This window comes from Phalaenopsis equestris, unplaced genomic scaffold (genome assembly GCF_001263595.1).
Source record: "Phalaenopsis equestris unplaced genomic scaffold, ASM126359v1 Scaffold000428, whole genome shotgun sequence".
In the NCBI taxonomy this organism is placed as follows: domain Eukaryota; kingdom Viridiplantae; phylum Streptophyta; class Magnoliopsida; order Asparagales; family Orchidaceae; genus Phalaenopsis; species Phalaenopsis equestris.
The window spans coordinates 4,100,966-4,119,477 of record NW_018164869.1 but is presented as its reverse complement, the minus strand read 5'-3'; the positions used below and the strand labels follow the sequence as shown (position 1 = coordinate 4,119,477).

Genomic DNA, 18,512 nt, shown 5'->3' with positions numbered 1-18,512 from the left:
CTTGCGTTTTTCTAACTCATAACCAAATAATTAAGAAATTTCAATAAAAATAGGTATCTATATAAATATTTCTTTGAAATTGAAAATCAAACAGACACGAAGTGAATTATGCTGGCATCAATTTGAGGCAGCGGTTTAGACGTACGACGAAATTGTATTTTAATAATCTTTTGAACAATGATATCTTTCATAGTTGTTTCTCCAAACAATTGCAATTGCAATTGCAATCCTAAATCCCATCAACTATTTCAACTAATTGACCAACCTCAAGTCTTTATGGAAACCCCCCAAATCTTTTGAAAATTGGCATTCATTCTCATCCCTGCAATTTAAAACTATTACATCAATAGACTTTTGCTATAGAATTAATATACTTCTCTATACATTTCCACGGTGTAGTAGATGAAATTACATCCATAATTCAAAGAAACTTCATAAAGAAAGCTTATGACTTATTTCTTACTCCTAGCCTCACTTGCCACAGTGTTGCACAAACCAGCCAAGGAGGAAAAAAAGGAGTCTGAAATCAGAAAAGCTCTAGGTTGAAAACATCAGTATAGCTCAGCTTCCCTTCTCCTTCATGAGTAATGAAGTCCCATTCCATAAGATCATCCAATCCCCAGAAATATATTGATTCTGGCAACTCCATGGATGGGATTTGTATCTCATCAGCTTTTACTGAACAATTTGATGATGATGATGTTGTTGATGATGACGACCATTCTATTCTTTTTGTTGTTGTTGTTGAGGATGAGGATAGTGATGTTGATGAGCATGGGGTGGTGGACAATGATCTCATGAGGCTCCATGAGAGGAACTTCATCTGTGCAGAAAGCCTCGGAAACATCAGGCGGGCAAGGAAGAGGGGTGGAGGTCAGCAAGTCGGAGGAGGCAGAGGGGGCTTCGTGGTGTTGAGATTGATGAGATAATTGATCTGCAGGGGGAAGCGGCTTGTGTGTGAGTGGATCAATTCCCATTTTTCTTAGCTTCTTTTTGATGTGTGTGTTCCAGTGATTTTTTATCTCATTATCTGTTCTTCCGGGGAGGTTTGCTGCAATTTTTGACCACCTGAAAGAGATGATGAAAAAGGTTTCAGCTTGATTTGAGGAGAAACATGCCGGTAGCTGGAAGAGAGATTGAAGGGGAAAGGGACCTGTTTCCGAGTTGAGAATGGAGATCGATGACCAGCTTCTCCTCGGATTCAGAGAGCAATCCTCTCTTCAAATCTGGACGGAGATAGTTAGTCCATCTCAGTCTGCAACTTTTTCCGCATCTTAGCAAACCTGTAGTTTGTTCAGAAAGATGAGAATACATTCTACAAGTCTAAAAATTCTTATCATGCAGCCGTGTGTTTGTTTTCTTCGGCCAAATAATGTTAAAATTTTGAGTATACTGTAATGAGTAAAAAGTAATTATTATCCGCTTATCATATTGAGCTGTTCAATCATAGGTAAATTAAGTCTTAAAGAGGTCCCCAAAAAAAACCTTTTTTTCTGAAAATTTGAAAAGATAATACATATTTTACATGGTTTTAGGCATAATATTAGCAGGTGGAAGGGGGCAGGAAGAAGAAGCCACATCTCAAGATAGTTTTAATCTTAATAAACCATAAAAACATGAAACAAAAAAGATTCATTTCGCCACTTCCCCTTCTCCACACAACTTCAGGTAAAAAAGAGATCTTTGCCTCTTAACTCTTTCCAAAATCAGCAAAAATACAAACTTTACCACCCCAGGGGGAAAAACTTTACTTTTGGAATCCAATATTCCTAAGAGAAAACCATAGTTGTCTAAAAATCAAAAAAAAAAAAAAAGAAAAGAGGAAGAAGAGTGAGTTGCGGCATGGAGGACCTGCAAGCTTTGGCACAGCTCTCCAGCAACATTGGCCATTGTTGAGTATAAAGTTGACGAGCTTCTTGTCTTCCTCTGTCGTCCATGGCCCCTTCTTCAGCCCAACTTTATCACAACAAGGCTGCCTTCCCATTCTCCCTCTACTTCTCCAAGAGACGAATTGGAAGAGAGCAGGATAATGGAAAAGGGAGCACCACCTTCCTTTATAAACAGGGGAAACAGGGGGATCGAGTTGAAGAGGAAAGAGGCACACGCGTCAGGGGGGTCCGCACGTGGGAAGTGGGAGGGAAGAAAGCGCCACCTCATCCGCTGCTCGTTTCCTTTGCTTGCTTCGTAAGGGCAGACGCGTCCAAGTCTTCCCTCCCTCTTTTCCTTCAATTCTTGTATTGTAAATTAAACCATCAAAAGAATGCTTTCTCTTACTCTATTTTCTCCTTTGTTCTGTTCTTAAAGTATAGGGCGAAATTTCTCAAGGGAATGTGTCCTTAGGAGACTAAAAAATATTTTCATTTTTTTACCCTTTTCTTTTAACTATTTCTTTCTGTACTTTTTTATTTTCCCGTGTCATACGGTTCACACTTGAAGCATGGCCAAGTGTGAAAAACTGAAAATTACAAGGGAAAAAAAAGAAGAGGATTTTACATATATCCCTCTCAATTCCTATGTATTTACATATTGATACACCACCAACAAAATTTCTTCATCCAACACGAATCTCGAGGCATAACATGAATTTCGAGATGATGTTTTAAGCAAAAAACATTCAAATATTAATAAAAAGTTTATCCAGAGCTCCGATTTCAGCAACTTATAGTCAAACTGACCGGTTCGATGAGTCGGACCTAACGATATGAAAACTAGCCCAATCAAAGTCACATCAAACCCAGATCAAGTCATTAAACCATAATTAGAAGATTTATGAATATATTTGGAAAGTCAAACGACTGTCAAATATGCCAAGTTTATACTCAAATCAAGCGGTTTGACAAGACGAAACCAACGAGCCCAAGATCACTCAATTCTGACGTCATTAAGGCACTCAAATGTCCATTAAACGTCCTATGATCGAGAGAAGCTTTCCAAATCGTCCGATCAAAATAGTTCATATTCCTGCATTAACTGCACCCAGAGTACTATAAATAAAGCCACATCCCTCTCATGAAGAGGAGGAAGCCTAGAGAGAGCCTGAGATCTTGAGGAGAAGCTGCAACTCAGCACTACCGACGACCGTCGTCGACCGCAGCCGACCTCCGTCGTCGATCGCCGACGATCACCGCCGACCTCAGACGGCCACCGCCTACCGTCGTTGACCACCACTGAATGTCGTCAACCTCCAGTTACCGTCATCAATCACAACCAACCAGACGACGTCAGTCGACATTATAATCTGAGAAATATAGTTACCATTTCCCGTCTGTGGGACAAGGGATTTCTATAATCATCAATTAATAGTGGATTTCCGCAACTGAACCAGACCCCGTGGTTCTTCCCTAACGGATTTTCCACGTAAAAACTTCTGGAGTCTTCACCGTTTTTTTCATTTCATCTGTGTGTGCTGGACTTTCGTACAATGCTAAGATGATAATTTGTTAATCTACCGCCGCAAATTTTCTAGCACGCATCACATAGATAACACGTACACTTTGAATTTTTTTTGTATTTATATTGTACATGAAAAATATGTCAGCGTGAATCTCGAAGCAATTCGAGAGCCTAAGAAAATGTAACGTGATAAAGCTGGACCCACCGGAAAAAGATCTGGCGGGCCAAAAGACTATTCGACTTACGCTAGCCAAAGATCATTAGAATTGATCAAATGATACATGTCTAAACGACTCATCCTGATGACAGAGACCAGCGAGGGTTTCCTATGAGCAATCAAGGAGTCACGAGCCTCAACCTCATTTAGCGGGATCTCTTCACCCAATGGCTAAACTATCCATCGAGTTGCGATAACTCACCCTCTGCTTGATAACATAGTCTTACTCCGTCGGCAAGGATTCCCTCCGACGTGAATTGAGAGTTATTGGTTAATTTCAAGCGACTGAATCAGTCCCCCTAGCTAACTTCAGAAATTTAGTTGATCGTCCCTACCTGAAAGATCAAACCGGTCGATGCTCCCTATCCATCCGACTGACCGTATCGCCTCACCTCACCAACCCATATGACCGAGCCGAAGAACAGCAAAGCTCTGTGCCCATAAGGGTATAATCCTAAGAATAATTTATACATACCTTATTTAAATAGGGGCATAAAAATAACTTTATTTCTTGTACCCTTTGTTTATAAATAGATGATCATTTCATGAATAAAGAATTACTCAATTCTCTAATTTAACCGTTTATCACAGCACTCCTCTTTATCTCTTTCTCTCTCTTATTGCCCTACATTATATTTCTTGGACATGATTCACAGGACAAACTTGAATTCAATATATACTATCCAAATCATTCATATCACATCAAAGTATCATTATTTTAACTTTTATTTTTAAATTTTATGTTATAATTAAAGAAAAAATTACATTTATAGCCCGTAATTCTTATATATTTACATATCTTAAATCTAAACATTCATATTTACACATATAACGCTTTGCTATTTAATTGAGAAAACTCTAATTAGATCAACTAATATTATGTAATTAGTGCACTAATATTATAGTGGGTAAACCCCTAACTATTTTCTCTTCATGCCAACCATATTTTACCTCAGCTTAATGTCACCTAGTATTGGTTGAGATTTGAGCTTAATGTCACGGACAAAAAGTCTCACATCGGTTACGTGTAGGGCCGAAAAGCAATATTTTTGTCATGAGCTGTCCGCCACTCCGAAGAGTTCTTTTGAGAGGTGACAAGTGGTATTAGAGCAGATTACTGTCTGTCAGATGTGTGGACTCTCCATGGTCCAGTGGGACCCTCGATGGAGCCGATCCGTGACGAGGGCGTTACGTGATTGGGTGGAGGAGAATGTCATGGACAAATAGTCCCACATCGGCTAGGTGTAGGGCCGAAAAGCAGTATTTAAGTTCTGGGCTGCCCACCATCCACAAGGGCACTTTTGGGAGGTGATATTAAGTTGTTCGTTGTCTACGCGTTCTTCAAGGACGCAGTAAAAAAAATGTTTTTGCAAAATAAATTGATATTTCTGCAAAAGAGGTGAAAATTAAATAAACAATTACAATTATTTTTTGATGTTAGATGCAAATAATTGTTGAGCTAATTTTAATGAAGAAATTGAAGCAAAATAAGTATAGAAAATTAAGCAGCATTTATTTTACAGATATAAAATTATATTCAATCTATATTAATAATCTGAATCAAGCTGACCTTTTAGAGCAGCATACGGTACAAAATAAATGCATTTGATTTAAAGTGAACGGAATGTAGTTAAAATGTAACTATTTTGTAATTTGATTATGTCAAATCGTACCCATGATAGCTTCATAAAACATAATTAATTGTGTTAGCATATTCATCAAGAGGATGTGAAATTTACATAAATCCCACGCAATTCTTATATATTTACATATCAAACATCAATGCTTTCAGTTTTTATATTTACAACACTTTAATGTCATAAACCTACGAGCATTATGTTATGTATGTAATATGACAATTCAGGTATTAGATATATAAATATATAAGAGTTTAATAATTAGAAGAAAATCAACATAATGGAATTGAAGGATAATTTATGTTCTTAAAGGGAAATGTACATATATACCACACAGTTTTTATGTATTTACACGTACCACCAAAATTTTATATCTACACTTATAATATCTCGGTGCCATAAACTTATGCATGAATGTATATATTTCAATATTCCCTTCTTTCTCAATTAATGGTCAACTCAATCTAACTCATTACCCCAAGCGGACTAGTTTATATATATATATATATATATTACAGTAAAAATTAATAATAAAAAATGTATATTATAAAAAGCTGTATGTTTCGATGTTAAATAAACCGAAAATATATTTCCTATGCATAATTAAATAAATAAATAAATAATCAGATACCCCAAAACCAACCCAACATGCACTTTAAATCTCTCAAAAGATAATATATATGATTGAATCAGCATCTAAAAACTAACTAAAATTGCTTTGTAGCGCATGCATGTTTGCATTACAGAAGATAATGTATTATACATAAGACTGATTATTCTCTGTTATCATGATTCCATATGCACTTAAGATAGCTAGACATGCCACCATCCTTAATAAATTCTAGATGCTTCTATCCATAAGCATGAGATCTGTTGAAAACATGTACAACATCGGCTTTTATTAATTATCATCTCATTTTTTTATTAAATAAAGATTAAATTCCTTAATCATCATCTGCAAGTTAGTATGAAAGTTATTGAAGGAATGAAAAGAGAGTGATGAATAATTAAATGATCATAAAGTTGTCATTATGGAATACTTAAATGGTATGGAAGGTCTGCACTCTTTGCACTTTCAGTATTTCGTCGCCTTCGGTTTAGGGCTGTATTTATAAACTAATTACAATGATTAATGTTATTAATTGGAATTGTAATAAAAGGCTAGTCTAAGCCATTATATATATGTGTGTGTGTGTTGAGAAATTAGGGCGAAGAAAGACAGGAATCGACACAAATCCAGAAGAACACAAAGAGATTTAACGAGGTTCGGCAAAGATGTCTACGTTCTCGGGAGTAGAATGGCGGTTTTTCCTTCAATTCCAGAAAAAACGTACAGAATTCTCTCTAAGTTTACAAACACGACAAATATATATAATCCTAGAGTACAATGTGTAATTATAAAATTACCCATGTACCGTACTGCGGGGGAAACACCCCCGTACTCCCAACCCACATAACGAAACTCCCTCTGATTGGACAGATTCTTCTGCTCCGCTCTGCTGCTCGCTCTGTTTCGCTCCAGCATCTGTACCTAACAATATGATGAATCATGGTGGCTCTATTTCTATATATATTTGTGGGATCTTGATTTAGACTTTTTTTGTTAAGAAAAAAATTTATATCCAAAGCAAGGTTACATCATTACACAATGCAAATTTGGCAAGTTGCGCGAGTACTTTACAGTAAAAATGAATTAGTTGCCTCTTTTTTTTTTCTTTTAATGAGTTTGAATAAACTTTTCAGGCAACCTTCATATATGTATATAACTATAATCCAAGATCATGAAGTCAATGAAATGAATTGCCTAACTAATTTGTACCGTTCTCCATGCCATTTTTTTTCTGAACCTGATTTCAGTGGGGTGTGAGATACCAGTCAAACTAGAGAGAGAGAGAGAGAAGGTGTCAGTATAATGCATCTTCAACATAGAGTTACATAACCAAAGTGATATTTTAGTGGCAACCTAAAGTTGAAATTTTCTTCTGCTTGATTGTGGATGATTTGCAAGACTAATTAGAATTTGATGGTGAAAATTAGTTGAGCCATGAATTGAGGAAAATTTGGAGTTTAAAAAGCTGAGATTGACATGAGAATTGTAAGGGGATTTTGTTGATTTTAAAAGTTATAAGACCCCTGGGATTCTCTGCTGCTTCAATGTTTATCATGTGAAATTAAATTGAAACATGATATATTCATGAATTATGGAGAGTATTATAGCACTTTAAACAAAATTATTGTTGAGGAATTAAGGTCAAGAAAGCGCAAGAATCATAGAAATCAAGAAGAAAACACAGAGATTTAACGAGGTTCGGCAATTTGTCTACATCTTCGAGAGCAGAGCGGCGACTTCTTAGATTTCACGAAAAAAAGTACAAAATATCCCATTTAAGGTTACAATACAACATATTTATATAACCCTGACATGTAATATGTAATTACAAAATTACCTTTGTATCGTATCACGAGTGTGCTGCCCCCGCGCTCACAAACCACATAACAAAACTCCATCACATGAGTCATACCTAACAATTATTTAGAAATATTCTTCATTCTTATTAAGCATGGGAGCACTACACCTCATCGTCACATAATTGAAAAGTGACAGGAAGATCCTAACTCTGGGTTGGCCTAATCAATCCTTGATCTATAATTTAGTAAAATAGCCAACTACTATCCTTTATTAGATGTGATATGATGTTTGCTGCTAGTGATGAAATTTGCAATAATCCTAACAAAGTTAATATATCGAAAACCTGATGGCAACATTATTCTAATGTTTATGGATACCTTTATAGATTTAAATTACTACCTTCAAAAGGTAAGGCTAGGGTGAGCCAAAGAGGAATATGTTAAGATTTATGTGCTTAATTTCTCTCACAAAATTTTACAATTTCATAGCTTTGTGAAAGTTATGTTCTCAACATGATCTAAGTCTAGTCTAAGATCAACAAAAAATCATTTGATTGATTTTTAATTTAATTTAATTTTTTTTAATTTATCATCGTAAATATTTATTCATGATTTCAACCCAAAACAAGTTCATAAGAAGAAAATATCTTAATGCAGTTTTAATCATGTTTGGATCCTAATTCTCAAACAAGATGTATGTATATATATTATAGAAGATATAAAGTTATTTTAAAAGTATGGCACAATATCAATACTAAATTGTGGTGTTCGGTCGTATGGTGATCTTGCTCGGTGTCTTTTCGCAATGTCGAACAGGGTGGTCGGTTGTGAGGTGGTCCTTCGGTCCGGACACAGGGTTGGTCGGTCTAATGTGATCGACCGGTTTTTGTAGTAATGAACCTTGGCTCATTTTTTGTTTGACTCGAGTCTTGCAGAGCTCATGTCTCTTCTGTCTGGTAGGTTCGTCGCTTCGGCCGGATCTCTCAATCTTGTAAGGTCTTAAGCGGATTTTGTCTCAGCCTACGCAGGGTATCCGATATGACTCACTATTATGATGATTCACACCTAACCTTGTGGGTTTTACCGCTACCGAGTGGGGAACCATCTTCAAATCTTGAACCTATCCAGGGTTTGGATACGCAGCTTCATGATTGGTCTTAGATCGTCAGTTGATTGCATACCTCGAAAGGAGGCTCTTTCCTATTGGTCATTCGTTCTCTGAGATTTGTGCTGGTATTTTTGGTGTGTGTGTGTGTGTGTGTGTGTGTGTGTGTGTAAAGATTAGCAGAAAACCAACTTTATGTAGTTAAGAATTTCATTCAGCACATAGGCGAGATCAAACCCGTGATCCTAAGGGTCTTGCTATAGAGGACACTGATGTGTGATATATATTGGTTCAGCCTAAGCTAATTTTAATTAAAAAAAGGTCAAATTTTAAAGAATATCTTAAATATTTTAGCCATATTCCCATCCCTAGCCAACGTCACGCATCTATCACCAAAGGCATGTAAGCAAAAAGCATGCACTGCAATATTTCCAGACGCGGTTTTGCCTTTGAATTTTTGAATATTCTTCCACTTGTTGATCTCAGCAAAAGTCTCCTAATAATGGGAAATAGCTGTTCTCATCTATCTCTTCTTTCAAGACCATTCAATTTAATGCTTAGTTTCTTCTGAATTTTTCCCCCTCATATATCAAAATATCCAACCACTCTTGCATGGTACCGCTATTCACTCTTCAACTTGTAATATTAACTTATTTAAAAAAATTAAAAAAAAAAATTGGTCAGATTACTTCCAATTTAATTTAGTTGTATTTGACTCAAACTATTAGCAAGTTGCATTTTTATTATATTTATATATTATATATATATATATATATATATATATATTATGAATGCATGGCGAAATAGTGAAAATATGGACAATTGTGTGTGCTTAATAGAGCAAATATTGTAAGAAAATTGATATGTGTCGATTTTTAAGGTTATTTTTATAAAAATAAACTTAAATTTCTTTAGCTAATGTGATTTAGTTTAAGAATATCACTTGAAATACTAGGGTTGAAAAATTTTAATTTTTAATGTAATTATTATTTTCTTACAAATATAGAAGTTATTCGTATTACTAAAACCTTAATAAAAAGTTTTATATATCAATGGATAACTAGTCTTAATACGAAGATTTACATACATCCCACTCAATTTCAATGTATTTACTTATCTGACCTAAAAACTTCAATTTTTACATACATGCCAACTTACATATAGATGACAAGATGCATTCTATTTTTTAGAAGTTAAAAGTGGTGGCATTTTTAATGTCATATGAAATTCCAGGGTGGCATAAATGTAAGAAAAAAAAAAGGATTTTAGATATGTAAATACATAGGAATTGAGATATTATTTAATAATAATATCTTCCAAGTAAATGACTCAATCATAACCGCTCCAAAACACCATTATGAACGATTGAAAATGAACCACCCATGCAGATTGGTTGTGGCATTGATATTCTTTCAAATATGAGGTGCATGCACGAGCCTTGATCTCCATGCATGAACGTACCTCTAATTGTCTCAACTTGGATGCATGGGAGTTTGAATGGCGTACAATTCGAGTACATCAAGTTGGCTCATTGGAGATAACATTACCTGTGGTGTCCGGGGAAGTGGCTAATACGAGAAAATATTATGTGTGGAGTTTGCACATCCAGACATCCAAATAAGAAATCATGTTTCCCATATGATTTCTGATCGGAAGTTATTGAACATATTTGCTTTCTTTTCATCTATGTATGGTTGAACTTGTGAAAATGAGGGCTATTATTTGCAGATTATGATTATGACTTTTATTTTATTAATGGATGGGATGCTCTCTTATCTCCAATTAATACATGTAGGCCTGTTTAATAATATAAATATTGGAGTTTTAGTGCTTGTGTGTCATGCTTATTTCAAGCAGACATGCTACTCACAGTCCAGGTGATGCTTCTACATACATGACTTTCAGCACCATGGTTGCGACAAATTGATATTAATGTATTGCTTAAAATTGGTAGCTATGAAGTTTGAGATCTAAAATTGTTTGAGCGGGCCAAGAGAATCTTGGAAATTGGGATATACTTAGATGCATGCATGAAATTTTTATCTAATGGAGCCTGATAAATACAAAATAGGGCATTCAATGATGCATGCCGCGTTGAGTGGAGGAGGCAATTAGGTCGAAGATTGAGGATAAAACTAAACAATGATTTGATTAAGTGGCATGATCTTAATTATGTTAGATCAAATATTCATGGAATATATATATAGCATCACGTACTCGGATTAGTTGGTCGGGCATCTACTTGTCAGTTGTAAGTCACCTCTGGTCTGAGGTTCGATTCCCCCCGAGTATAAGGTGTGGTACTCGAATCATTAGGCGCATGAGAGATGGTTGGGGCTCGTATAATAGCCTGCGGTCATTCATCACAAACACACATACACACACACACACACACAAACACAATCAAGCATGAATCTCAATACATTTTAAGTAATAGATATTCCGAATTTATATTTATGACTGTCTAATATCATATATTAATAGATTTATAATCAAACCGAGCCTCTTGACAATATAAGCCTAATTAATGACACTAAAAGTGATCCAATCCAAGTCCAGTAAAGAAGAATAATCTAAGGCTTTGGTGAATTAATGAAAAAACCAAAAAAACCTAAATTTGGTGTGCTTATATTCAAATGGAGCGGCTCAATACTAGGAATCCAACATGAACAAAAAAAAATAATTATGAGGCCAATAAAGCACTTTAATATTAAAAAAATTGATATTTTATCAAAAATTTCTACACAAACAGTCTGTTTGAATGTATTGGTAGGTTGGACAAATTTATCAAAATATAAATTTCAAAAACTTTAAATAGCCCCCCATTTAATATGAAAGGGAGAGAAGAAGAGAAGAAAGAGCTGACAAATAAAATATAACTCGTGAAGAAAAGTCTAAGCAAATAAGCACCAGCTATTATCAATTACCACAAAAGATTACTGCAACTCAGTGCAAATTGTTGTAGCCACCTACAAATAATGTTTTTATAGCCATACTACAGCTCTTGCAACCATCAACTACATTTGTTGTGGCCAAACTATTAATATATAGTTATAATTGACAACTTGTGTAATCTCGTTTTCCACAATTCATTAGAAAAGTAGATATTGTACTTTCAATTTCTGAGTGGATTAATTGACTGGCTATACACTGTAGTTTTTTTCGGGGTTTTTCCACTAAAAAAAAATGAAATGTCTATTGCATTTCTATATATGTGTGGGCTAGAAAATTATATTGAGATAAGGCTTAACATATTTCTATCACTGAGAAATTCCTAATACCCAACAAAAGGAAATCACTTTTATTAATGATTATATTTTTAAGCTTGAAGGTATTAGGAAATAAAGCTGGCCTGATGCGAGATTCTTTGTGATGACAAATAAAGAAAGAGTTTATCATAAGAGAAAAGTATTTTGGTGGGGTTAATTAAGATTCATTAGCATTATAGAAAAACAAACACCTTTAAACTAAGAATTTATGATTTTACAGATGATAGGTCTTGAATTGCAAATATGGCTAAAATAGCTTATGACAATGCTCTTTCCATAAATACAGACCTTAGTAAAGTGATTCATGGGTATTTGACACAATAATTCTTGTAATGGGTCATATAAAACTCTTAACTTCTAATTTTAAGCACTAAAATAAAAATATGATCACGAAAAATAATAGTTATATAAGACTCTTATATTTTTTGGATGCTCTTTTTTTGGGGATGTAGTGATCTTCAAGGCTTATATGTGGCTTTATATTTGCTATTGAGAATATGATAGATAAAGGTTTTTTATGTGTTGTAGGGCGCAATATCCAAAGTTGCTTCAATTATCTTGTTACTTATATTGAGGCATCATGCCTTAGGAAAATAAGTGATCCAAAGTTTTAAGTCTAATAAAAAATTTTCATGCAAACTAAAGTATATATATTATTCCTAAATGTCTTTATGAATACTAACAATATTGATATTCAAAAGAGAAGTAGGGAAGGGACAGAATTATTTTATGGGTTGGGCAAAATCACAAAATATATAATTTATTTTAAGTATTAGACAAAAAATGACTGTTTATTACATATAGATAACAATAATGTATGTGTAGATTTGATGTATTTAGACTGTTCTCAGGTGGTAAGTACATCCTAAATACATCTTAAAGATAATCCGTATGTAATAATTTTTCCCATACAGGAGGCATGTAGCATATAGGGAAAAACATCCTGACGAACTCTGAGCTGAATTCTCTCAATCAATCTCTACTCTGAATGCTCCTCATTTTGACATAGAAGTCTATACTATGATTAGGGGCTCCCCTCCTCTCTTCCTTTCTGATCTCACTAATTTCATATCTATAATAACTTGATTAATAACTAAAAACCAATCTTTCTTCTTCCTCCGCTTGTTCTTTGGAGTAAAAATTTCATTTTTAGTAGTAATTGGGTGGTCGATCACTGTTAACGGTAATATTTTTTGAACTTATTTCATTAAACTTATGAAAGCTAATGGAATGTTGACTTAGATGAATGGGAAACTATAAAGATTATTAAATATCATATTTATTCATATGATTTACTCCCTTACAAATTCCTAGAAATGAGATACTCTTTTGATCATTCAAAAATGTGTCCTTTGCATATCAATCATTAAAAACTTCAAATATAAAGTCTCGGTCATCTAAACTTAAAATTAACATTTCAACCACCAAAAATTTAAATTATTTTTAAAACAATACATCACATCAACTATCCCTAAGCAATTGTTGTAACATCAAATCAATAAAAAAAAATGTGCCAATACATCAATTATTAAGAAATTGTGTTTAATGAAATTTAATGCAATATGAAATGTGTTTTCCTTAAGAAGAAGCAAGTTACTAAAAGAAGAACGATAGCAAACCCATCGTCCCTGTCAATCATAAACCATTAAGCAGTTGTGAATCCAAAGGATAGAGATGGTGAAGGAAACGGCCAAGCGTTGGGTTTGAGCGGCGCTTTCGTCTCCCCCACCATTACTAATCAAGCAACAATGGAGTTTTGAGTGTGAAGGAGCAACAATGGCGTTTTCTCAACAATATCTAACATGTATATTGTAATTTTTACATACAAAACATCTTACCTATGGATTAAAAGATGCATTTTGTTTTTTAAAAATTTAAAGAGTGATATTTTTTGATGTGATATGAACGATTTAGATGGTATAATTGTAAAAATTGAAGTTCAAGTGTTGATATGTAAATACATAAGCATTGAAAACGAATTTTAGCAAATGACCTCAAGCACTAGCTCAGTTCATTTGCATTAATATGTTTAAAATAAGCTAGCTCGAGCTCAAACATTTCATCTCATGAGCGATATTTCTATGAAGTTTGGTTCAAGCCTTTGTAAAAGTCAAGGTTTAAGCAACTTATGCTGGAGAAATATTAAATCTCTTTAGTGACGACAATTGAGATCTCAATTGACATGATGTTAGAGATACTAATTATGTCATGGAATGTTATATATGATACATATGTTATGACATATGTTTATGAAAAAAACGGTTAGCTACAATGACTCTGGTGGATAAAAAAATGTTATATACAGAAGCATAGCACTACTCAGCATTTACACTTCCATAATGAATTGACAACACCTCAAGTATATTAATTTCTACTCCAATTTAGTACATGAGGGGGAGAGAGAGAGAGAGAGAGAGAGCAAAATGTGCAATCTTCTTCCTTTGCACTTCAATGAAGTTGCAAGCTCAACGGCCATGGAGGAGCTTATTTAATTTGATCGCCATCAAGTAACTCTTTGGAGCCCAATGGGGAAAGCTTCGGATTGGAACGATTGTTAAATGTTGGGGAAGTTTGGAGTGACATCTCACTAAGAAGCCTTTAACGTGGATATAAAATGATTTGTTTTGTTAATTTTAATATATATATAATTAATGGTTTTGTCACCTTCATTTGTATAAATTTGTTTCGATGTATAATTTGTATAGTAAATTCGTGGAGTATAAATATAGCTCATGTTTTTAAATTTTGTCCAAAGTTATATGTACAAATATGAGTATACATATTTTTTTCACTTGCTAAATCGAGCACGTTTGCCGAAGTGGTTGGATCGATCCTACCTGTCGATCTGATTGTACTCCTCATCTTCAAAGAGACCGTCTAGCCTTTTGTGGGAGGGCAGCTATGGAAAAAGGTCATCATGACTAATAAGAACATATTTCAATCTTTTTTTTTTTTAAACATAAATCGGCTCTCATTTTATTAACAAAAAAAAAAATAATAATAAAATCGGAAAATATGTCATAACTCACACACCCTACAAAACGCCAATAAAAAATTAAAAAAAAGTCCTCTTTCCAAAAAAAAAAGAAAAATAAAACAAAAAAGAAAAATAAAACACACCCACCAACTAAAAATACAAAACACCAAAGAAAAGACAAAAGAAAAGAAAAAACCAAAAAACAATTACGAAACATCCAAAAAAACAAACTGATCCAAAACAACAGAAATAGTTTTGGAAATCATAGCATAATTCAAATTAGATCCAATTTTAGTTGCCCAATTAGCCACCAAGTTCCCTTCTCTCTTAGTATGATTCCATATGATATGTAAGTTCTTGGACAAATCCTTAATTCTTTTCATCTGCAGATTAACACTCCAATGATGCTCATCCTGAAATATGCAATGCTTCCATAAAATTAAAGAATCAGTTTCAAAAACAATAAATTTTCATCCAATTTTCTTAGCCACCTGAAGACCAAAAACCTTCGCATCTGCCTCTACAACCAGAGGAGTTACAGAAACAGCCTTAGCCGCAAACCCCTTAGCCGCAAACCAATAGAGAATAGAACTCATAGAGTCACGACAAACACCCTCCCACACTAGCACTATTAGCCTTCCAGCAACCATCAATATTAATTTTAATATAAGGTGCACAAGGTCTACACCAATGCACCAAAGCAATATTCTTATTAGAGGAGCAAACAGGAATAAACAAATTATGTCAATTCCTTATTAAAGACGTCGTCCAGCACTTGGGACTCAATCTTTTCACCCAAAAACGAGAAACGGGCATCGTATCGACAACACCAAGCATCCGCATCGCGTCCTTTTCATCATAACACTATAGAAAAACATCACCCAATACAATATGTACTATGTCAATTATTTTATAACTTTTTTCCCCTTATGTATAAAATGTGAGTGAAAAGAAAGAAGGGGACTTCAAGAGGGCTCTCTATCTCTGGCCCTCTCTTCTTATCTCTCCTTTTGAAATTTTTAACTCAAGAAACCTTCAATGATTCAAATTTCTCTATCTCACCATGGATAACAATTTTAAACATTTCCTAAGGTTTCATCTCAAGACTATCATCCGTGTCTCTATTTACATATCTAACATCTAAATTTGGATATTTTCTTTTATAGCCCTCAAATCTTTATATCACATCAAAAAATATCACTAACAATAATCATTTTAAAATGAAATACATCTTTTTCATGCAAATGTTTTGATGTGACGAAAATTCTAAAAATGATAGAAACATAAATGCATAAGAATTTTGGGGTATGCATGTAAATTCACCTTATGTCAATTTATGTAATTAGGCCTTTTCAATTTAGTCTATGTATGCTAAAAAGGAGGGCTCATTATTTACTTATTTATTTAGGGTACATTGCAAGGTTGTCATCGTGATGATTGAAAGTCACATTTAACTCCTCAAGTGACATTTTTATTTTTATTTTTTCCCACTATTAATTAATTTATTCAACTTTACTTCGTCGATGGGAAGTTTGACTCAAGTCAATTTATTTTTTTTAATTGGAAGATTTACATACATACCACTCAATTCTTATGTATTTACATATCTAATACCTAAACTTCAATACTTACATGCATACCACTCTCTTGTATTATAATAACCCAAACTAAACCTTATCATTTAACACTAATCCGAGTTTTATATATATATATATATATATTCCTAAATTATTGTGAAATATAATGAAACCATATATTTCATCCTCAAAGGGATTGATCTGGCAGTTTCAACAAAACATTTTCATTTGAAAATATTGAGGAATGACATGACTAAGTCTATGCATTTAAGGTTCAACTTTGATGTATGGGGGCTTTAAATTATACATCACTATATGTTATTACAATGCATTCTTCATCACAATTTCAACCAACTAAGATGAGTAGTATTATTTTTTCCTTTAAAATGGAGGTCAAGAATTTAAATCTTAAGGGAAAAAAAATTCATGCAAACATATATGTATCAATATTTTAATATATAGACTATATGACATAAATGTATAAATACGTCATATAATATTTGGTCAGATAATTGCTAGAGTGTGTTAGATTAAGTCATTTGAGAAATAACATAATTACCATATAAATGACTCCCATGATTACAATACACTATCATATTATAAGAATATTATTAACAACTTTATCTAGACTATATGAAAATCAAAAGATTGCACCCAATTCCTCTCCCCTCTCCATCCCTCCTTCACTTCTTAATCATTGAACCCTACTAATTTTTAAGAGTATTAACTAACCTTACCTCTCTCTCTCTTAGCCATTGCTTATATGTTCAAAATACTTTTCCTTCTTTACATACATCTTTTCCTCCCACTCCATGCTTGAAGCCTTCCCTCTATACCTTAGTCCTTAAGTTAAAACCAGCAGAGATATTGCAAGCATGTTTGAGCAATTCTCAAAGGAACTCCCTCAGCTAGAAGTATCTTCATAGTTAAACTGTTAATTAAAAGAGTTCGCTATTTTTTAATTAATATTAATGAGCAAATTTCAAATATATATTGGATAGAGGGAAATAATGTTATAGTACTTTTTTATCACTTAAGAATTTCCTATAGTCCTCATGAGACATTCTCTTCTGATTTTTTATCATACTTACTTAAAATTTATCTAACCAATCATTTAAATAGCATTTATTTTGATGAAAGACTATAGGAAAAATTTAGGAGCATGGTGGCTTCATCTCACAGATATTTATTATCTTTCAAAAACTTATTAATCCACAACTTATCCTTATATTATATAATTTTTTCCTCAAAAGTTATAAGGTGTTATGTATGGCATTAAATAAAATGTTTTTATAACCTTATTCTTAATAATATGGTTGTCAATAGTTTGGCTAAGTTTAGATTAATTTTTATGTATTTTGTTCAACAATGTCATTCTCCCTCCTTTTTTTCATCTTAATCAAACTACTATTTTATTCAAAATGGGGACTTGTTATTAATATCCTTGCTCTCTATAATGAGCTTATCAATAATTTATTTTTGAATAATACCCCGCTCTCTTTTGTATAAACATTAATCTTTCAAAAGTATAAGATAATGTCAATAGCAAAACTCTAATTTATATGCTCATTTGATTTATGATGTTGATTGTTTTTCAATTGACAGTGTTGAAGGTAACACTCTCTACTCATTTCATATGATCTTCTTTAGGCTTCAAGCTAATTATACCAAACCAAAAATATGTTTATCTACTTATTTTAAGAACAATGGTCATCTTTATAACATCTTTAGCATAAATTTAGATTTTTTTCCAATAAAATATTCGAGTATGATTTTTACAACTTTTATGTACTTTGTTAAAGCTTATCATTCTATTTTTTTTATATATATACTTAAAAATTAGTTCTCTAATTATAAACTTAAGCTTCTTTCTCTAACTAGCAATTTTAGGTTGATTATGTCAATCTTTATGACTCACATTGCATATT

The 18,512-nt window shown here is 33.3% G+C and overlaps 1 pseudogene; it reads right to left on the bottom strand.

Annotated features, from left to right (window-relative positions):
- Positions 1-254: 254 nt before the first annotated feature.
- Positions 255-2,265, bottom strand: LOC110027591 (annotated as a pseudogene).
- Positions 2,266-18,512: the final 16,247 nt, after the last annotated feature.